Source organism: Aptenodytes patagonicus, chromosome 12 (assembly GCF_965638725.1).
Source record: "Aptenodytes patagonicus chromosome 12, bAptPat1.pri.cur, whole genome shotgun sequence".
Classification (NCBI taxonomy): domain Eukaryota; kingdom Metazoa; phylum Chordata; class Aves; order Sphenisciformes; family Spheniscidae; genus Aptenodytes; species Aptenodytes patagonicus.
This window is the reverse complement of record NC_134960.1, coordinates 8,911,150-8,934,527: the sequence shown is the minus strand read 5'-3', so window position 1 is coordinate 8,934,527 and position 23,378 is coordinate 8,911,150. Positions and strand designations below refer to the sequence as shown.

Genomic DNA, 23,378 nt, shown 5'->3' with positions numbered 1-23,378 from the left:
ACATTGCTGCCATATACAAACAGAAGAACAATTATGACAGCAGGCAGTGCTACAGAGGGCACTTTGATTTCTCTGGTACATCCATGCCTGATGTAGGGATGTTCTTCGGTGTCTCTGGTGTGGCCCCTGACTACCTCACATCTAGCAAATTACTTATCTTCCCAAAACCCCAGGTAAGGGTGAGGGAGCACCCCTGGAAAGATAGAAAATCCAAAGCACGGAGAAGCCAGCTGAAGTATTCACAGAAAATTTGTTCCAGAAACAGGTACTCAACCTGGGCTCTGTTTTTCCATTCTGTTCTTTTCTTCTGTCGGCACACTGCAATTTCCTGTTTGTTCACAAACATTTATGATTGTTTCCCTCTGTGGAAACTGAACATTCAAGATCTGCTTGGAACACTTTCTTTTCCTGATGCAAAGGCTGTAGCTTGGGCTGCTATAACTTCAAGAATGAAATGGACTTCACTACGTCACAGAAATCTCACCTGTAAGTTACTCCCTGAGCCTAAAAGCCCATCTAATAATCAGTCATTTAAAAATATGTATTTTCATTATATTCCAGAGCAGTTCAGCAAAGCAAAGGTTTGGGGATTCCCACCCTGCCACAGAACCCTGACGTGCTGCTCATGCGAATGATACAGCTGAGGGCAGAACTGCCATCCATCCTCTCCCCGCGCCCTGGTGCTCCGGGTACAAAATGCAGCTGGTCTTACCCTCCTTCTTACACTTTTGGCAAAAGCACTCTTACACTTTTCCTTCTCCAGTCCATGAAAGCTATTTGAATCCTTGATCATTTCTCACAGTGGTCTTGCAGAGAGAGAAAATGGAAGGAGACGCGAGTTAGTGGTCAGGGGGATCGTGCCTAAGTGATGTGCTGGGGGACAGGGAAGGGAGAACACCCCATTCCTTCCCCACCGCAATCCCCCTTCCTCCCCACACCCTCCCAGCCACGAGTTCAAAATCAACTTTAGCATGTCTACGCTGTAGAATATAAAGTAGAGCAGTATCAGCTTCAGCAAAAGGTGTACAGCACCCAGCAAAGCACCAAACACACAGCATCCAGCCAGCACATCTCACCTGCCAGGGCAAGGAGCCCTGGTGGGTCATGATGCTCAAATGGCCATCCAACTCCCAGATCCAGAGCCCCAGTCAGCCCCAACAGCTTCCAGCTCTCTCCCCTTCTCCCTGAAGGCTGTAGGCACCCACAGCAGCACCAAATGCAAGCTCCAGCCAGTGCTGTTTTACCTTCAATTTGCACAGGTGTAAACTGACTACTCAAGGCAAAGGAGAATCAGCTTTCTTTAGCAGCCAAAGGTGAAGTGATGCTGTTTTCAATTATACGACCTCCTTTTCTCAAAGCTCCCCGTGCCATACGAGCCTGCTGCCCTTTGCCCTCCCTTCCCATGAAGGAGATTATAGATTCCCACACCACAACCTGCACTGCCACAACACAGAAAGCACCAGATTTCCAGCAACAGAGAGAAAGGGAGCAAAATAAGGAATTCATGACGAAAGGCTACCTAGTTCTGTGCTCAGACTTCGTGCCCGATATAGTTTAGTTTTATATGCAGGTCACTCAGTCATTCTTCTCACATGTACATCAGGCGCGGCTGGCAAATGTGGCCATTATCCATCAAGTCCTTTGCTTTAGTCAGCTTCCAGCGGAAGAGTAATAGATGCACTTGTGTTGTCACATCATTGTCCAAAATGTCAGGGAAAAAAGCCCTGAACATTAACAACTCCCTAAGGAAATCAGTTCTTAAAAAAACAGAATAGGGGAAAAAAAAAAGTGAGGGGGACAGAAAGATGCAGAGCATCCCTTTTTATCAGGGATGAAGTATGCAGAAAAGTGCCCTGACTAGCTGTATGCCAGCCAAGTACCCACGCTGTGGTTTTATTTCCACTGAAGTTTACGCTGTGTCTGGATAAAGCAACATGTGCACACGTTGGTTTTAATTTCCAGGATCCAGAATTAGAATTAGTCTTCTCTTTGGACATCATACATTTAAAAGAGACGTATCAGTTTGAAGGGTGAGTGTAATCTCTTCCCAGGGCACTTGCATTAAGATTCAAACAGCGCGGTGAGCTGATAGTATCAGGCAGCGCAAATCTTCATAGACAGTAAAGGAAAAGGGGGAAAAAAAAACAGAAGAAAAAGATGAAATACAAGATGACAAGAAGCATTAGTCAAAGTTAGGAGGAAGAGGAGGTCAGGCACACAAATTAATCAAGGTGGCATGGTGGTATTTTCCTGGTGCGGTCAACCTCTATGGTCTGCTTTTAAAGGATATGCTAAAGTTAAGGGAGAACTAGGCAAAGCTTCAAATCTTTTAAAGCTGGCTAAAATGTAGACATGAACAAAGATATTTCTTTACTGAGACGCAGGGAAGAAAAGCAAAGTGGAATGGGAGGGAAAGAATACCCTCTCCAGAACAGCCTGAAAGTGAATTTTGGTGACCTCTACCCACTAATGCCTAAAAAAAATCTGACCTGAAACTACAAACCCTGCAGAGGAGCTGTCGCCAGTCCTGGCAGGCTTACGACACTGGAACATATTTTTACATTTGCAGCTGCAAGTACACAACATCAAAACCTCAAATGAGAATGACAAGGTGCAATAAATTTGAGAGCGCTTTGCCCACTATGTTTTCATTGAGTGCCCCTTTCACACAGCCCCTCATTGCAGCACAGTGAATAGGTCCAAGAAAGGCACTCATGGAAAACAGGAAATAAAGCCGAAGTTAGACCAGACTGCAGGAACCTGGCTCAGAGATGAGTAACATCACCAGTTCAGTCCCCTACACCAGATAAATCCTCTGCCTCTCCAAACTCAACCGTGTGCAGCCTCACCCATGCAAACTCTGCAAAGGGACCATTCAACTCATGTCCCAGCACTTTGCCCCTTCGGACAGGGGAGGCACGGCCACGCTCTCAGCACTACAACCTCCCTCCAGTTCCTTAATTGGGCTTGTGTGTTACTGATAAGTAATTGATACACAGGAAATGAATGTGAGGCCACCCCTGAGTCTGCTTCTGCATACAAATACCAGCAGCTGAATGCGAATCAGCAGCAAACGCTGCAGCCCTGCCATTCCTATGGCATTTCCAGTATGGACGTGCTTAAAATATCTCAACGTAAAGTGTTTCACTTTGTACAAATGATGCTGGCATGACTGCTCAATGCCTTTTCAGAGAGGGAAGTGCAGAGGGCTGACGGGGTCAGATGAAAACAAAGATAACGTGTTATGCAGACACTACTCTGGATGAATACCTAGAGAAGAGAGAGACTTTAAGGGGCAACACAATAAGAAATCAAGATAAAGAGAAAAGGCTCACAAAGGCAAGCATACAGCTCCCCACACATTCAGCCTTTAGGGACAATCCTCCTATTTTTTCCCAGGAGCCAAAATGCCCCAAAATTAATCTCTGTGCACAGCCTAAACTTGTACTTAATGCCAACTTTGTGTCTGCATCAAATTCCTCCACAGCGTGAGATGCAACACTAAATAGGCTCATTTTCATTATTTTATCAAATTGTGTTAACTTTCTCTCTGCAGCATCCTCCGAGGCTGGCAACACCGAGACGTGCAGGAAATGTAAATCACTCCCCTTTTGATATGATAACCGTAGCAGTGAATTGCATCCCAGAAATCAGCTCAGGATTATAGCCGAGAACTCGCTGAAAGGCACTTAGCTGTGGCATTGCGCCAGAAGGGTAAACTTCAGCTGGCAGGTCAGTGCAAAGCGGGCTGAGGTCTTGGGAAAGAAGAACAATATATAACATACAGCTATCTGTGGCTGCACACACCTCAAAGCCAACAGCCTCAGGGTCAATATATAATTAAAGGATGCCAATAGGTGTTAAAAACAAGTATGTATTTATGTATGCAAATACATGGGAGAGCTATATTAATTATGAATAAGCACCTAGGAAAGCGACAGCCGGGAGGCTGTAGGATAAAATCTCTTTGCCAGACAAATACAGACGTATATATAAACAACCACATAAAAAAAATTGCATTTCCTGCACGGAACTATTTGTGGTAGAGAACATTATAATAATCATTTTAATCAGGTATCATTTATTTAAATAATTTTTCAGTTTCAAAGATTCAGCGGATGTTAGAATGCAAATAAAGATAATCAGAACATGAAAATAATTGTTTTCCCAATGTCATTTTCATGTGTAAATGCCATTGCTAACAGCTACTAGCGTTAACCCTGGGCCAGGACTCCACTGAATTAGGTACCGCACAAACACAAAAATAAAAAGCTGTCTGCACCCTAAGGAATTTGCAGCTCTAACAGAAAAGAGGCAGCAGATGGATATAGACAGAAATAATCAAGAAGTAGTAGTTAACAAGGCAGGAGTTAGTCTCAGCAAACCAAATCCCTGATTGCCGTGAACCTCGTACAGGAACCACAACAAAGAGGAGTTTTGATCATCGATGCCCCACAACACACGGAGCTCTGCACATCCTTCATCTTCGCCGCTGTGCTCCATCTGTCATCTCCACACTTGCTGGCAAATGTGTCTCGTTCACCCACTATACTTTGTTTTTTAACACGAAAACTCTTTGGGCCAAGGACTGTCACATATGACCTCGCTCTCCAGCACCGAGCATAGTAGGGCTCAAATTGGTCATACAGACAGATAAAACCATTTATGAACAAAGTGGCTTATTAAAAATAACGTTTATTAATAACTACTCCAACAGAGTATGAGCATGCACGCACACAAGTCTGAAGTCAAAATTAACACACACAAAACCCATGTAAAACAAGAGGCATCCATCAATATTTGAGCAATAGTGCCTTCTGATGGCTTTTACTTAGTCCACACACCTCTTGCTCTAAATCTGAACCATGCAGAGGGGAGGAGGAGTGGCTGGCACATAATTATCTTGTGAAACCGAGACACGCTCGCGGTAAATGCATGTATTATGTCCAATCTCAGCTGCAACCTCCGGAGGCACCACATTACCTACAACAGTAATAAAAACTAGTCCAACTAGCTGGATGGCTGTGACAAACAAGACCCATAAAAATATTTAAAACATCCTAAACAGTTTTCCGTAACAGAGATAACATCTGCAGGATACAACATTCTTGCTGGAAGGTTTTATTTCAGCACGTTTGCCTCAATGACCTACTTATTGCTACAACTTTCAGACTAATTTTAAGCCAATAAAGTAATTTGTATCACCAGACCTGTCTTTCATGACCCATGATCATTCCACACGGCTTTCAGGTTCTTAAATTAATTGCTTAAAAGTCACAAGATGGGAAAATAAAAGACTGCTGTACAGCATCAATCCGTCCCTTCCCTCATGCCCAGCCGGACCTGCACTGCGGGGGAACACTGCCCTTCCAGCCTCCAGTGCAGTGTGTACAGCCGGGTGGGACAGACAAGCAGGAGAAATCACGGCGCTGAGCTGCCCTCCAAAGCTGCTCTCAGAGGCAGCAGGGTCCCAACCAGCTAAACAGTTGGGTGCTGTGAAGAGCTGTCTCCCTTTCAAAAGCCTATACTGAACACTGTTTAACATACTAAAATTTTCAGTGAGGTCTCTATAGAATAAATTTCCAAAATAACTCCACCTGCGTAAGAAAAAAAATCTGTCACTGAGCACTTTATATCTTTGTGCCAGGAACATCATGAACATATATCTTTATAGCTAGGATTCAGTTCTTCTCAAAGTCTTTTGATTTTTTATGATTATTTTGTGTCTTTTTTTAAATTGTACATTCTTTTTTTTTCCCCTTGCACATCTCCCAAAGACCAAAAGTGACCAATAGAAATAGTGCTTAGAGTGAAAGTTCATGGAGACTTCACTCTGCACAGTCAGGGGTGTTCCGTATCTATTAATTATATTACTTTTTCAGTACAATATAGTGAATTGCAAGGTAAGAAGGCAGCTGCTACATAAAGGCATGCTCAATAAAGTGTTAGCTGCAACTTCAATGCTCAAACGTGCAATGTGACAGATTTTCCAATGCAATTCAAACCTCAAAAGTGGAAAAGAAATAGCATGTAAATGGACCTCGCTTGCTCTTAAATCACTGTTTGCAAATCTGAATCTCTTGAAGCCTAGTAGTTTCAAATCAGGCCTATTTAACTTGCAAAGGTAGGTCAGGTTTTATTGATCACCTCTAATGCTTATAAATATGCTCTTAAAAAAAAAAAAAAAGAGAGTAATGAGAGACAAAACCACACAGCTCAGTTGCTAAAGGCTCACTGGAAAAATTTGTGATAATATTTACAGCCTTCAAGCTATGCTGTTGTCCGTGCCATCTCTATACACACCAGAATGCAGATTACAGGCTTGCCAGTCCATACTGGAAAGTGGGGAAAAAAGAGCCCTACCAGAGCAGAGGTGGGTTAGTATTTGTATTTACTGAAAGCATAACTATTAACTTCCAGAATACAGTCACAGCAGCACAAGTCCATTTACTTCTCAGTTATTATTCCTCAATCTTTTTTCAATGCAATATTTTGTGCCTGGATTTCCTACTCAAGAGTCCATGCTATGCCCTGAATTTTGAACTACTAACAACTGGTGGCATTATTCCAGTTGCTATAGAAATAATGCAGGCTTATTGTTATTTATATTATGGCATCACCTAGAGGTGCTTTTAATTAATCTGCTCCTTCTTCTACACCTTTCAGAGAAGGAAGGACCAGAGAAGCAGCCCGTTTATAATACTGATGAGGTTTTTAAATACACAAGTGCTGACTATTTGAAGAACCTAGATTTTAAAGGAATGAGATGACAAATAAAGGAAATAAATATATGTGATCTGGCTAAAGGCCAGTGATCCACTTCTTAGCAGAGGAACAAGGGAACGCCTAAATAAAAAGAAGTGCAGCACTTTCCACCCGTATGGACAAACACAGACTGAATACATTGCAAGATCTAGATACAGTCTTACCTGATACAGCTTTTTGCTTCCCTACCCTAGCTTTTCATAAAGGATTTCACTTATGAACCACCTCTCAGAAAAATGAAAAGTATTTTTCCATGCAAAACTAAACATGATTTTCACTTTGTTAATTTTCCTGCCATGCTAAAATAAAACCACAATGGATTTTCAATTGGTATCTGATATATCACTCCCATTCCAACTATTAAATACTCATTTTTATGGCCTGACAGAGATTCTAAATATAATATTTACAGACACATAAACACATAAAAAACCACTGCAGTTAATGTACTAGAACAGACACAGGATTTCTGGGTTTTATTCTACTGCAGACTCCTTGTGCAACTCAGACAAGTTCCTTAATCAACCCTTACACCCAGGCTTCCTCCTTCACCTAATGAACAGGTAAGCTGCATAAATGGATCACTGCCTAGGACATGCTCTGGAGCTATGCTGTCAATTAGTTAGAAAAAGCCAATAATAAATAGTATAAATCCCCATCATCAACTTTAGGCAATTATCAAATGTTTATTAGCCTCCAAAGTGAAGGCTAATAAACCTGCTTATTTTAGCAGATGAAGTCAAACTACCTTGATTGAAGTTGGTAAGTGTTCAAAGATGAACAGCTATGGCCTCATTTGCTTTTAGTTATTTTTGATGAAATATCAGCTCAAAAAACTGAAAGATACTTCCTAGTTATTTAGGCAATGTGAAACTTGGGCAGTTATTTTCCAGGAAACATGTCCTGCCCAACAGGTTTTAAATGAATAAAAGTGATACTATTACAATTATCATTAGAAGATGATGTCCCTCATCAAAATGTGCCTGGATTTTAATTGACAAGGTCTGGGTTAATGCTGTGAAAATGCCAATGAAAGCAAAGCCTGTGGCTCAAACTAACTGTCAGCACTGAGCAACCTCAACCTCTAACCCACCACAGATTTATCACTCTGTGCACACTGTACTCATGACAAGAAATGTTTGAATTAATCATTAACAACTAGAAATTCCTCCCAGAGAGAAAGCGAGCAGAACGCAGGGCTGCCCACCCCCCTTTCCCTTGCTCCTGAGCCAAGGAGAGGTGCCTACAAGCCTTCCTAATGAGAAAGACTTGTTTTGTTGTTGTTTTACCACCTTTTCTTTTAAGAGCACTGCAGGGGAAACCTTCAGTGATCCCAAAAGGAGGAGACAGACATTACACTGAGCAAATTGCAGTGCATGCATGGCTAAATGTCCTCCTATCTCCCTGGCCACCCTCCCCGATCAGCTCCAGCACAGCCAACAGGAGCATATGGCCTTCACGGAAGAGGGGACGGTGGTACGGTATGACCACGTGGGGTCACACACGAACACAAATCCCAATGCGGAGGCTAACGACTTCCTTATATACCCACACAATTGGTTCCCCTTCTCAAGAAAGGCCAGCCCAGTGCACAGCACGCTTGCTCTCCAACCCAGCAAATGCATGGTGCTTGCCTAAGGCACAGCGACTGCTACCCAGCCGTCGTGGTTTAACCTCAGTTGGCAACTAAGCACCACGCGGCCGCTCGCTCACTCCCCACACCCGGTGGGATGGGGGAGAGAACTGGAAGAGCACAAGTGAGAAAAACTCGTGGGTTGAGATAAAAACAGTTTAATAATTGAAATAAAATAATTATAATAATGATATAATAATAATAATAATACACAAAGCAAGTGATGCACAGTACAATTGCTCACCACCTGCCGACCGATGCCCAGCCAGTCCCCGAGCAGAGGACCCCTGGCCAGCTTTCCCCAGTTTATGTACTGAGCATGACGGCACATGGTATGGAATAGCCCTTTGGCCAGTTTGGGTCAGCTGTCCTGGCTGTGCCCCCTCCCAGCTTCTTGTGCACCTGCACAAGACTGCTTCTCAGTCAGTAGAGCACGGGAAACTAAAGAGTCCTTGACTAGTGTAAGCACTACCTAGCAACAACTAAAACATCGGTGCGTTATCAACTTTGTTCTCATCCTAAATCCAAAACACAGCACTGTACCAGCTACTAGGAAGAAAATTAACTCTGTCCCCGCCGAAACCAGGACACCAGTGCACCCAGCCCACTCCTGCTGCCAATCTTCCATACGGACTCATGCCAAACGGTGGCACCAGTTTCTAGTACAGCAGACTACGCAACTGAGCATCCGCCACTTGGGCTGTCCCACCAGTTAATTCAGGGTAGGTCCCACCATGGCCACTGGGACTTGTGCAGCTGGAGAGCAGCCCAGTGAGCTTCCTCTGCAGTGGTGGTCATCAGTTAGAGGGCAGTGGGCCACACTGGTACAGAGACCAAGAGGCAGTCAAAATCCCAGGAGGGAAGCCATCAAAGAATGGGATGCAAGCACAGGCACAGCATGGTGGTCCTCTGTGTTTTGGTGGCACCCCTGGGACAGCACAACTGTGCAGAGAAGGACTTACAACCTCCCTACGTCAGCCACAAACTCAGTAACACTTGAGAAGGTCCCCTCAGCTGCAGTGGCAGTCAGCACCACTTCTCCCACCCAATTTCATAAATAAAACACAAAGGGGTCTGTAAAAAACTTTCTGAATTCTCTTTATTTTATTTATATTTTCTCTATCCCAGCATGCTGGTGCAGACCTTCCAGAATATTGCTGGGCAGAAGGAGAGAAGTTGAGAGCCTCCAGTACCTGACAGAGGCATGAGGTCTGCCAGGGTAATGGCGTGCTCCTAAGCCTCACGTTGCCTTTTACAGTCTTTACTCTCAATGCTTTGCTTCTCAGCTTCTCCATCTGCGCAGGTTATGGCATCATCACAACACAGCTTAAGTGCACATCAACTTGTTGGTCTCCTAGTCCAAGTCTTTATACAACATCTGATGCAAAACTAAAGAGTTCCTTCTCACACGACATTAAGACTGGAAAGCACAACAGCACTGGGAAGAAAAGAAGAGGGGAGTCTCCAAAAAGATCACGGGCCAGTTCCTGAGGTGGGGGAAAAGGCATATGGCCACTAATGTCAACAGGCACCAAGCTTGCCTGGTGAGATATAAATGGATCTACTTACCCCACCTAGTAGAGAAAAATAAAAAATAATTTAAAAAAAAAATCTCCCTGTTATCAACTCACTAGTCAGGAGAAAACAACAGACGGCGTTTGCTGCGGTGAAGGAATAAGATGCTACTTTGCTTAGAGGGTGCCAGTGCCAGCAGGGTCTCTGCTGGCCCCTTCCCAGTAACTGGGAGGCAGAGACTGCTGGGGGCGTTAGCCCATCAACAGAAATGCTGCTCACTTCACTGTCCCTTTTCTCCCAGAGGCGAAAGGCAGCCATTTCTCCTCCCAGTTCAACTCCAGCTACCCTGCCTGTCTAGTTTTTGCTGTTTTCTATATGTTCACTCTAGAAACTACAAGCTGGAAAGCTCCCATTAAACGATGCCAACAAGAACTCTCCATTCACAGCTAACGCTTGGCTGCACACATTCTCTCTTCTTTCCAAGTGTTTTCAGTCTGTTTCAGCTTCCCTTCATTAAACATATTCCTAATTATTTGCAGCACATCTAAAGAACTTGCACAACAGGTTTGTGCTTCCAAATACAGGCTCCTGGCTGCAAAAACTCAGCATGACAGCACTAGAAAGAGGTTTGTGTTGATCAGGAGCTAGAGTTCAGGAAGAGGAGACTGGAAGGCACACCATCATGATTTGAGTCAGTGATTTCCACCAGGCAGCAATTTGGCCCTTTACAAAATCCTAGGTATTTCTTAGAGCATCACCCCTCAGTTAACCATCAAAGTAGTCAGGAGCTGTGAGCATTTTTCATGATAAAAACTGAAAACTCAAACGGCCTAAAGTTTTTTTCTGGTCTAAAGAGACACTTAATACAGCAAACTACCTCTGTAACACTTCACACCAGTTACTCTTGTGGCTTTGCAAGTCTGTTTCCATTGCACACTTCAATATCCTTTAGACTAAGCAAAGGCTTCATTGAGGAGAGTTACAACAAATGCTCATTTCTTTAGCTAAGCCCCAGACAGTCACTTAGAGAAGTTGTCAGAGCTTTCCAAAATCCTAACTCTTTCAGGCTCTTTCACGCATCCTACAGAACTATCTGAGGAAGGGCATCTTTGGCACTTAAATTGTGCTGTGCTGGTTCTGCAGTACTCAACCTGAGTTAGCAGGACCCAGCATGCAATTATGAGACCAGAACAGCTCCTGAAGTACACACAGTGCGGGGCTTCCAGCAATTATTTTTGTGATCCTTAAGACAGAGGTTGTTCAGGGACAGAACTGCTCCTTTAGGTAATTACATTCCCAGGGCTACACGGTGCCTATCAAACTCTCCCCCCTCTACATCACAGGCCAGTTTTTGTGGATCATTATGAAATAAATGTCATCCTGAAGGATGAAAATATAACAAGCTGTAGCTTACCTGAACCTGATGCAGTTTATCTGAACCTGAGCATTACCAAGTCACCACTATAAACACAAAATGTTGCACCCTGACTGCATATGGGACACGGGTGACTTCCCGTCACACACACAGGCCTTTATCAACTCGGATGCGCAATTAAGCTACCATTTGTCCAACGAAAGGTAAAAATTACTATCTGGGTGGTGTCACAGCTGCAGGCAGAGCAGTAAAGGCTCTAGAGCATCCTGAATGATCTGTCCCACATGTGACATTCTCCACTAAGCTTTGTTCTGGCAACATTCCCACTATTCGAGGAAGGAAATGCAGTACTCTCCTCCTTTATTCTGCGAGGTTGGATGTAAAGCTTGGAAAGCAGAAGTGCCTTAACCACGTGGCAGGAGGATGGTAGTTCATAATTATTTTTCCACATCAACTGTTGGCCGCCATCCTCTTCCTCTCTGCTAGCATGCAAACTGCCAGTGGATACTTATCCAAAGAGCAGACATGCCACAGAGCAAAAAGCATGATTATTATTAGCTAATACTTCATAGTGGGTGCCAGCCAAAAATAAGAGCCTGAGCGCAGTGAGAGCAGCACCAGTGCAAAGGCAGCCCTGCCTGAAGCTGCTTATCATCTAAAAGATGCAAAAATGAAGGGGATAGAAAAGCAGGATGGGGAGAGCAAGACAGATAGGAGAAGGCTGCAAGCAGATATGGAAACGTGTTCTCAGAAGAAGGTTTTGAGCCAGGTAATTTCAAAACATCTGCAGCCCAAAGAAACACACGCCCTTTTCCACCCCAGTTTGCATTCTGCCCAAGTCATGGCCCATGGGCTGCCAAGCAGCTCTGCAGAGGACAAGTGGCTCCAAACTGCTTCGTCTTCTGAGAAAAAGAAGCTTTACTCCATTCAGATCTTGGTTAGCATTTTCCAGCGCTCAGTCTCCAAATTTCTCAAAGACCAGAGCGCAAAGTAATTACAAGGAGGTCGTTGGTGCTCACAGAAGAAAGGTCTCCAGAAGAAAATAAACCACTATTTCATCATGCTCTCTGAAGCAACACTACAAAATCCAGAAGGCAGAGCCACAGGCTGACAGCCCAGGAACAAGCCTATTTGTATGACTTTGGGCAGACCCATTGACTTCTCAGTACTTCAAGAGTATAGGCAAAGGACTATTATATTACTGTTCTGTGATTGGTATCTTAAGAATCTCATGTTAGTTTTGGAGGTTCTTATTTTCTTTCAGAAATTCAACTCAGTTCTGCTGCTGATATCAGCTTTTTAATTCATTTTACACCAAGATATTTGTTATCAGAAATTGTGCTTTGATATGTGTCAGGTTGATGGATTCAGTAAAAGCCCTGTCAGGAGAAGTTGAGTGAATAGGGTTGCAGAAGTGGTGTCATCAAGGGAACTGATACGTTAACAGCCAGTCTGCTGATCTTGCAACAAAACATGCAAACATAATAGCCATTTTATTTCCTCACCCTGGCAAAATAGTTCAGAGAAACACTAGAAAATATTTGCATAAATATTACTCATATAAACAAGCTCAGCATGCTCGCTGATAAAAAACATATGTAAAAAGCGATCCTACATGCTGGCCTGTTTTCCTATCTGGTGTGCAAAATTCAGTCAAGAAGAATAAAGACTTTATTCAAAATAAAGCTTTGAATTTAACTTTGGGAATTCAAGCAGACATCCTGTGACGCTCCAACTGAACTTGTCCTTCAATAATGTAGGAGGACAATTTTACTGACACATTTTTACCCACAGCCAGTAGACCTGCACCCCTCATCAAGCCATTGGAAAGTTGCATTAAGGTCTTATTTTGGCATCCAAACCTAGAGGCACGTAAAATCAGTGTTTGTTTTTCATTTCATAAATGAAATCACATAAGAAGCAAGACAGATTTTAAAAGAGAAATAATAACTTTTTATCAGACCACATAATATAGGGAGTGAGAAAAGGACACCTGCCCACTGCTCTGCTATAGGTCAAGAAGGACTTGAATATGCAAGCTCTCTGCTTCACCTGCATCAGACCATCACAGCTGCAACAATACCTCTGCACCGTTCTGTAACGCAAAGAGATTTTGTTAACTTAAACTGATTTACAGAATATTTGGGAATGGTAAAAAAATGCGATGCAAAAACGCGATGTTGAGATTCAACTTTTAAGAAAGAGAAATAATATTACAGCCTAAACAAAGCAAAGGGAAAAGTTCCAAAGCAATTAATCTGAAAAAGGTGAATTACATTGAGGATTTATGTCCATGTAATGAAGACAATTAATTGCTACGAGATCCATAAAACACATTAAATGAACAGGGTTTTTTCCAATTCCACTTGCAAGATAAAATTTATTAACTATGTTTAATGGGTACTTAAAATTTTTCTCTTACATATTTATTAAATGTGCTTTTTCAGCAGAACAGAGCATTTTACTAACCGGATTCTACTAATCTAAAAAATGAGCAATTTAAGAAAAATATATTACTCTGCATGTTATCTACAGATCCGTTTAAATTAATCCCTTACACAATAAGATTGCCATCACCACAATTGCATAAATGCTGCTAAAAGGGAATCTGCTTGTCTCACACGAGCAAACAACGTTCTGCTGCAAAGATGAACGAGTTTAGCTAACATTATTTGGACATATGTTGCCATTTCCAGCAGAGATAGGGAGCAAACGTGGGTCCTGATGTCATCTGGCGTTACTGTAATCACTTAATTAAAAACCCCTCTACCTGGGAGAGCAGGACACATGGAAGAAACTGGCTTAGATTGGAGCAGTGACCTCAAACAGATCCACATCCAAATCTCGTGCTTTGCCCTACAGACTCAGCTGCTCAGACAAGGCTATCTTCATGCCTCCAGCTGTGGGTATCAGATGCACCTTTTGCACTTGTGATTGCATGCAAATCAGAGACAGATGTTTACTGCTTAAAAGTGACCTACAAGTAACTCTGTTCCTTATTCACCATCTGTAAAATCGGGATAAGTTGCACTTCTGTCTTACAAGGGTGTCAGGGGAACAGATAAAGTTGATGGTAGTCAATTTTTCTGGTAAGTTTGCGTGAGCCCACAAGATGAAGAGAAAGGATAAAAAAGGGTCTCAGCTACTCGAATGAACATCAGCAGTGTTGCCAACTCTTTAAACTTTAGCACAATCTTCTTAATCCGCAATGTTCTTAAAGATCAAGTTTCCATAAATGTGAGCTTTCCTTAAATAAGGACCAAGTTTTTAGATCTGATGGTCACAAAGTAAAATGCAAAAATATAACCCAAGTCCAGCCTAGAGTTTAATGCCTAAATAAGTTTCACATAAATCAATTGTATGGAAAATGCTCTTTGTCCTTTGAAACTGTGAGATTCTGCAAAGTCCTGCACAACCTCTGCACTGGAGTGCTACTCATGCTGCAGCCTGAGACATGAATCTTAGACTGAGAGCTGGACCGACTTGGGTGGGAAGGATGTGGGGGGCTCGTCTCACCACCGTCCTGCCCAAGGCAGGGTCAGCACCACGGTCACATCAGCAACCAACCGCTCTGGTGCAGATCCTCGCACACCCTGGGGCACCCTGCATACCCTGCAAAACATACACGTTCGTTGCAAGGAAGATTTACACGATTTCACCTACAAATCTCACACAGAAACAGGAATAAACAAAGTGATGTGATTTCTACATCATAATAGTGCAAAATATTTCTCCACAAGAGTCAAGAAGCCCTCTTGATTATGAAATACCTCTCCTACAGCTTTCCCCTGTAGGTATTATAATCACAAGAGCAGCAGCTTGGAAATAAACAAAAGTGAAGATGATGACAAAAGCACGAGCAATGTTTAACAACCTCCTCTTCTAGAAACCAGGTGCCATCGGAGCAGACAGACAAACGGAGCAAGCGCTGCAGTGGTTTTAATGATGGGAACCTCTCCTCCCTGACATCAGTGTTGTTTTCTTGAAATGCCTGTACAAATTAACACCATATGCTGTGGTTGGAACAGACCTTTCTTGACCCTCAACACTTAAAAGTTAAGCACCTAATTTAAGCTATTCCCACCAACCTTTTCTGCAATCGCTGAAGACAGGCAGTCTCCAGACCAGCAGAGCTCTGCTGAAGCGTGAGAGTTTGAGCCTACAGTTTCCAGAGGTAACACTACTGGTGCAACCATATCAAAAGCAGAAGAATGAATGCACACTCACCTGGATGCCTCATGTTTTCTTAGAGACTTTCTTAAAAGTCTTGACCTTCCCCTCCCCCCCCAACACCAAGTATGGGTGTTATATTGCTGCTGTACTTTTCTCAACAAGACTGTACTGCTGGTTCAGCCATGAAAGAGAAGTCAATACCCATGTGTTAAATGAAAAAGGTTATAGTGTCATCTGATACCATTCTACTGAGATCTGGGAACCAATACTTTAAAATTTGGGGGTTTTTATCAGCAAACTTTGCCTCCACAGAAATAACTTGGCCTAGATAAAAGCAGCTGTATTATCAGAGGCTATATTACCCTAAATGCTTCCATAGCGCAAGCTTTGTCCGCAATACATTCCTCAAGTCCTGGCCCTCAATTTCTTGTTAAAAGATATGTTGCATACTGGCTTGCTACAGTTACAGCGTAACCAAGGCAATGTTTGTGTGGATATGAGAACCTCCACACATGCAAAAATTTTTAAGTGCTACACAACAAAGGGGGCACATACGATTGTGCAAGAAATTGGTATTATTTCCGTCCTTGGCAAACATCAAGAATATACAAAGCACAAAGGAAAGCACAGGGCTATATGGGCTACTTCAGCATCATTTATTTTTTTCGTCTCTGACCCTCTGACTGCAGACATTAGTGAAACACAACAAGTGGGACTTTCAAAATGCAGATGCCTATCACCAAGTACACATCACCAACAGCAAAACACAACCATCAACGAGCATTTTGTTCAATAAAGCACATGATATGAACACGCACCCCCTCAAGCCCAAGACTTTAAAAACACTTCACTCTTGATAATCGCTTTCCAAATTCAGGGAGAGCAAAGGTTATTTACGGAGGCAGTATGAGCATGGCACACATACAGCAATAAACACGAAGGCTGCTAATTTTGTATTTTCCCCATATGCAGATATTCAGAAAAGAGCAAAAAGACAAGAGCAGGGGAAAAATGACATACCTTACCAAACCTGAATGTTGGACACAACTCGTTTCAGAGCAACATTGGTGTGAAGGTAAGTTCCTCAGGCGACCACCAACCACAATTCCTTTCTGAGCTCCCCAGAGGCTCCAGCTCCCCCTTGTCCGTGTCCCTGAGGAAGATGCAGTGTCCTCCAGTATTTCAGAGCCTCAGCTGCAAAAGATGCTGTTCAGAAAAAGGAAAGAGAAGAAGGTGTGGCATTAAATTCTAGGGTCAGTTGTTTGGCAGATTCAGAGCAGAACATAAGACAACATCGGATAGGAACTAAATGTCAAGGCAGGACAAAGAATCTGTGACAATCCATCATGTGTGGCACCTTCAGAGGGCAATCTTTGGATTCAAGAATTGTGGTGCAAAGCTATTCTTGCTTTACAGTACTTTAATAGTGTCCCTACACCAGAAAATGAATGCCAGCCCAGCTGCTTATTATTCCAGTCTGATATTGTACTAAGAAAGTAATACACTTCTCCATAGGGAATATTTTAATTCATTATGGCATTTCTGCAGAATAACAGGACTTTCATATTAAAACCAGAGACATCACCCCAGTCTTAATACTTTGCACTCTTAAAATGCCTCTCAGTTGAGGAATTCAAAGCTCCTAAACAGGCAATCACGTTAGGACCTTACAGCTGATGGAAGTGGTGACTGTCAGCCCAACACACAGCAATGGGTTCCCGAAGCTCAGTCTCCAAAGCGACTGTCAGAGAGAGGTAAATGGCCTGAGCTCTTCTGGGAGTGTGGGGTCTCGGCATCGCCATGTTTTCTAGCTCACTATCACTGCTAGCTGTGCTCGGTGTTTCCGAGAGGTCAGACCCTGGCACTGAACATGGACATGGGAGCCTCATTGCGGACACCCAGGTCAGAAGAGAGTAATGGAGACAACCGCCTGGCAGCAACGCCGCCAGCAACCAAAAACCTTAGACAAGCACAGAGAAGTTCAAATGTTCATTGCTGTCATTGCATGAATCATCCCTAATCCCTGACACATGGGAAAACACTCAGAGGACCATTCTTCCCCCACCCAGACAGCACAGCCTGCAAAGCAAGACCAGGCAGAGCAGCACAAAGCAGGTGGGGACTGAGCAAAGAACAGGATCCACAACCTCTCTAGGTCAGATACATACGCACTAGGTGGTTTGTGTCCTTAAATCGGGCTTAGAGACGCTTTGTCTAACATTAACTCAATACAGCAGCCGCAAACGTATTCTAGCTTCGCCTAGAAATGCAAAAAGAGCAAAGAAAAAAGAAAAAAAACCCAAACAAATATGCAGGCATATTTATCCCCTAGAGATCTCCTACACAGCAGAAAGCCTGTGGCAGCTCGAAATACCACAAAATCCCATTACGTCTTCACAAAAAATCCTGAATCCATGAACAGGTTACAGCTATCTGGAAAACCCATTAGCTTTTGGGTTTGCAAGAAGGAAGATTTCAGTAATCAGCATGTAAAACTGTCCATATTGAAAGCTAGCATCATACTGCTTTCTCTTTTTTATTATTTTTACCAAAAGTCCACATAGCAAGCAGGGTCACACAGATCTGAGCAATCAAATATATTCACTTTATTTAGCACTAATTACTTCACTGGACCTTGTATAAGTGGTTTATGTTACATACCACACCTAAAGGCTCTACAAGTGGAACAGCTTGTGAGATACCCACAACAGGAGTCCGGATGGCAGAGCCATCCATTTCTTGGCACACATCTACAGACCTTCTGCCTGTCTTGAACTCAGACATGAAGGACAAAAGTGGACCTTCAGAGTCCCCGTCCCAGGCTAACCATGAAAAATCAGACCGCCAACTGAAATGGCTGTTGAATGACTTACAGGTATAGAAATGGCTGATGCTGCAGTAGTTTGATCTGCAGGTAGCAGCAAGACCTAATTCTACTGCTTTTAAGGGATTTCTCTCTCTGGACACCACAGTTACAATTACTTTTTCATTTTTGCTCATAAATTGTAATGCAAAATAGTCACGAAGAAAATCAGTGCTACATTTTTTTGCATTAACTATAGCATCAGCTGAGTTGAGAAGTAGAAGTAACAATAATAGGACTTGATCATCATTGCAAGCTGAGTGCAGGAGCCTGGTCCCAGGTTGGAAAAGATGTGTTTTTGAAAGTTCCTATTTAGTACAGCTTGCCAATGCTCATCGGAAGCAAATCTCTTTGCTAAGAAGTTGGCACGTTGCCTTAATATGCTGCTATGCATGCGCATAGAGTTTCTGTACTGTCTGAATTCCTGCACTGCTGGGTGGATCATAAATTACAGTACAGGCAGAAGCATGCACTTCCAGCTCTTGGCGAAGACAAAAAAACCCAGCTTCCCTCACGCCCAACCACTACCGTTATGGGAATGAGAGCACAGCAGCAGCGGGCTGGAAAATGTTGCTGCCAAGCGGTTGCCTGATCCAGACTGAAAGTGCAGAGTACTACGAACATGAAGTAATGCAGGAGGATGGGAAGTAACGGGAGGTGTGGACACGGAGGGGAAATCAACTTTGGTCATGACAAAATGCAATGACTGTGCACCTTTCCCATCTCTCTGATACAAGAGAGATGGTACAACATAACGAAATGAAATCTGTGGCCAGGACTCCCGCGAGCAGCAAGGTGCAGATGCTCCAACCTGAATGCAACGTGCTTGATGACGTGCATCACACAAATACAGAGGGAGGGAGGCAGGCCAGGGACCATTCCTAGTCAGCAATATAGTAAGGTAAAAGGCTACTAAAAAATAATGCAAGGAAACCCTCATGAGCTATAATTTGTGTTGGCTCAGAAACTTCCAGGAGAAGAAGAAAAAAAAAGAAAAAAAAAAAGAATGTATGCCAGTCCTGTTGCCCAAACCCGCATGATTTTGCAGAAAAACCCCTTCACATTCAGTAAGCCACTACTGACTTGGTGGTGAGTGTCCTAGCAGGCAACTGGTTTCCCTCTCACAGTTGAGGAACCTGGAGAGCCCATCACAGCTCCTGAGATGCTCCTCGGACCTCCTCGACTTTGGGCAGCTCTAGTGAGCAACCACCCCGAGGGCTGGAAAAGCCTGGGCTGACGGTGGTCTGCTGGAGCCACTGCCCAAGCCCAGAGCCCCAGGACCATCCCACGGCTGCGGAGTGAGACAGACAGCAGCATCCCTGACAAAAAAACCATTCGTTTCAGTCTGCAGCTGCTGTAGGAGCTGGCATTGCTCCTCTCTGAAACAAAACCAACTCTGAACTTACAGAAATGCCCCATGTACTAGAAATCCCACCAGTTCAGTTAGTTTTGGTTCTAAAATTTTGTGCCCCCCCCATGCTTCTTTGATCAGATATGTGGAGGTAACTGCCGACAAACTACAAATTACTTCCATTATCCCACCACTTCAGATTTTTACATTCAGTTTCTGGAGCCCTGGATTGAATATTCAGGTGCATTCCTAAATTAGCATAGTTAAGTGGTATCAGATCAGTCTTCAAGTCAGAAAAGCAGCCATATAGATGTTCTCATTAATCAGAAAAGGCAGACAAGACATTTTTCCAGTAAAAAGAGAGTATTTCCCTTGGAGGAGTCTCAGTCCTTTACTGATAGAAGGCATGAATTATACAAAATAACTATACACTTCAGATGTAACAAATCAGATCAAATATTAAACTTGAAGACACCACTTCTATCTTGAGATGTTCCCAGACCACAAATCAGTGAAGGCTGGGAGACTCTCTCACAGGAAGCCTTGTATACCTTTGCCCTGTTCTCATACTCTTCTTTGGGCATCAGCTGTTGATCACTGTCAGGGTCCAGCACAGTCATCCTTGTACTCGGGTGTCATACAGCTTCAGGTACAGCTTGGGCCTTGTGGCTAGATATGACAATACTGGTGAGCATTTGCAACTTTAGGTAGGGCAAAAAGAGGTATCTAGAAGCTGAATGACATATTTGCAAGCAAATATTACAGTATAGTAGATATTCAAATTAGTATTAGTTTGTCTCATCAAAAATTAATTACAACTACGTAACTGCAATTGAGGAAATTAGTTGGGAATAGAAAAGATTAAATATTTAAAGAGTCTGGTGACTTAAAAATAATTGAAACCATATCTCCTTGTTTAAATATTAAATTTCTTCTATTTTTACTGCTAGTGTGACCATTAAGAAATCAAAATTCCATACACGCGTGCACCCATGCAGACATGTACACCACACTCAGGTATATGTAACATGTTCATATATAGTCTCATAACTTCCCTCTTTCCCTATAGCTAAACTTGGGTTAAACGTGTTTGACTAATACAGAGGAGCTCTACTGGTAGAGCCAGAAGAAAGGCTGTGAAACAAGGAAGGGAAAACACATTTTTATTGCTAAGTATTTAACAAGGTCAACCTCCTCTGTAAATGCAGGAAAAAAGATCCCACAGCAGACTCTAAACACAGCTGGGGATTACACCAATTCATTAGCAGGTATATCTTCTAATTACAGCCTTGGACATTAGTCCCCATACAGCTGAGTAGGCAACAGCTGCTGCATTTTGCCATATCCTCAGGATCGAGCTCACTGTTTTCTAGTCAGCTTGGCTTAATGCAATCCCACCACACTAGCTTCAGCTGAAAGCACGGGTATTCAGTTGTCTCAAAGGATGCTCCTGACTCCTCGCAGCTCAAATCCAAAGAGAAACCGGCTTCTACATTTTATGGGATTTGTTCCTCTGCTCCTGCTGTGTCAAGGAACTGTAGGATCAACAACTCATCCTGTCAGCTCCATCTCTGATAAAGATCTCACATTAATTTAGTGTAAAGGTGACACTGATGAAGAAGAGAATAAAATGAGACTTTGAATCCCTCCTTCCAGAAGGCTAATGGTAAAAAGTTGGTAGCAATGCAACTTTGGCACCTTTCCAGCTATAACACTTCGAGCATTGCCCACGACTGTGTCCCAGACATACTTTGTGATTCACGATGGCTCAGTACAAAACAAAAAGAAAACAGAAGTCGCCAGCACTACTGGCACTCAGCTGTTTTGAAGCTTTTTTTGTTCCTTCCCTGCCAACAAAACAAATAATGAAATATCAGAACTGCAACTCAAGTGGTAACATCCACGAGTAGGAAATCTGGTGGAGGCCGGTGGTGTGATGGAGTTCCTCAGGAAATTAACTCAATTAAAGAATGCAGGCAATAATAAAATGAAGAATACATTGACTGAGATGAATATAATGGAATACTGTGATGTTGCTGAACATCAGTGTTGTTTTTTGTCATCCATGTGCAAACTAAGGGTATCCAGGAAAAAGGAAGTAAGAACAGTGGTTAACCATGCTTGTTGTATGAACTATTCCCATCATAATAGTATTAATGTTACATTACGAGGTTCAACAGTATGATTAATATCTTGCTGGGTTAGAAAATGCTAAGACATTGCACAAGTCTTGCTACTGCTGCATGAGTAAATAATTTCTGAAAGTGGAATCCAAGAAATTCGGTGGAAGTATTTCCAATTTGAAATAAAACATGCATGCAGAAGAAAGGCACTTACATTAACGAAGGCTGCTTCTCAAGTTCAAAAGCATTAAGTTGCGGGCTACTGTCTAACTGTCTAGCTGCTAACACTGCATTATTCTATTAAGGTTTCTTCTTATTATTACTCCTACTACTACTACAGTCTGGTTACACTATAAAATAAGATCTCTTGGGCTCCTTAGATTCAGACGTTTACATCTGCCCTTGTACTGAAGCTCTTTCATGAGATTATTGTTTCTTCTATCAGTTCAATGGAAAGCAATGATAAAGTTATAGCAATGTACATGTCCTTGTCAAATAATGCTTTCAAAGGGTTGGAAGCACATTCGTGGGAAAAAAAAAAGCAATGCTTAACTGATTTCCTGGATTTAGGAGAGAATGTCTATCAAACAGCTTGCACTTAACTGGTCAGATCTTCAAAATAATTGAGTAATGAAATAAACCCATTTCTTCCAACAAGAGCTGACAGGTTTACATCAGGCAGCTGTGTGATACAACCTTTGGTGATATGACAGTATCTAACTGGATTTCCTCTTACTCTAACTTAAAACGGGAATGTAACCAAAAAACAATCATGTCACTCATCTTACTATCACAGTTAAACTGTGAGCCTTAAAATTTGTCAATATATGCAACAATGCAGTATAAATTATGTTAACCGGGGAAAAACATTATTTTTTGATCCATTCCAAGACAAACTTCTACACGCGCAAAGTTAGTGCACTGAGACACTTCTGGGATATATTTTTCTATATTCTGTAATTCCGGTACATTCCAGTATGAAGAATACTGTTTATTACTAGAAGGTTCAAATACCTTTGGATCCACAGCTGATAGCACGTAAGTGGATCATATTACAGGATCCAGACATGAAAGCATAAGCTTTTTATAAACATACTGTACTTCTCTTTCTCTCTATCAAAGGTATTAGCTTGACCACTATTAACATTAATCTCACTTGAACTCAGTGCATTTGTATTTTGCCACCCAAAAGTGACTTCTCTGTATTTCCTTCAGACACACTTTCACCTTCCTTTTGCCCTTTTTTTTTTTCCATTTATTTATTTTATTTTGGTTCAGGGACTCTCTCTTTTGAATACTTCAGATTAAATTTCCCAACAGTTCTGGCATTGGCCTAGCTCTGCTCTCACTGGAATCGGTGAGCTTTATTACTGCTTGCATTAAGATTGTCGTAAGAAACAACTGTCTTTGCTGCCCTAATCTGTCACTCTTCAGAGATACTCTGCTTTGTGTTACTGCCATTTCTAACCTGTTTTCTGTTGGAAAATGAATAAGTAAATGCATATCTCCACCTATTGTTAAATGTCATTGCTAAGCAAACCTTTCGTCCTTTGCTAAAGTTGCTTATCTCTAAAGTTATT

The 23,378-nt window shown here is 42.5% G+C and overlaps 1 protein-coding gene across 6 annotated transcripts in view; it reads right to left on the bottom strand.

Annotated features, from left to right (window-relative positions):
* SGCD (sarcoglycan delta) overlaps positions 1 to 23,378 on the bottom strand; it is a 358,768-nt gene that overhangs the window by 206,436 nt on the left and 128,954 nt on the right. For all 6 annotated transcript variants that reach the window (XM_076350312.1, XM_076350308.1, XM_076350309.1 and 3 more), the window contains one exon: positions 16,482 to 16,667. The gene's annotated coding sequence lies outside the window, so the exon portion shown is untranslated. The remainder of the gene's footprint in view (positions 1 to 16,481; positions 16,668 to 23,378) is intronic.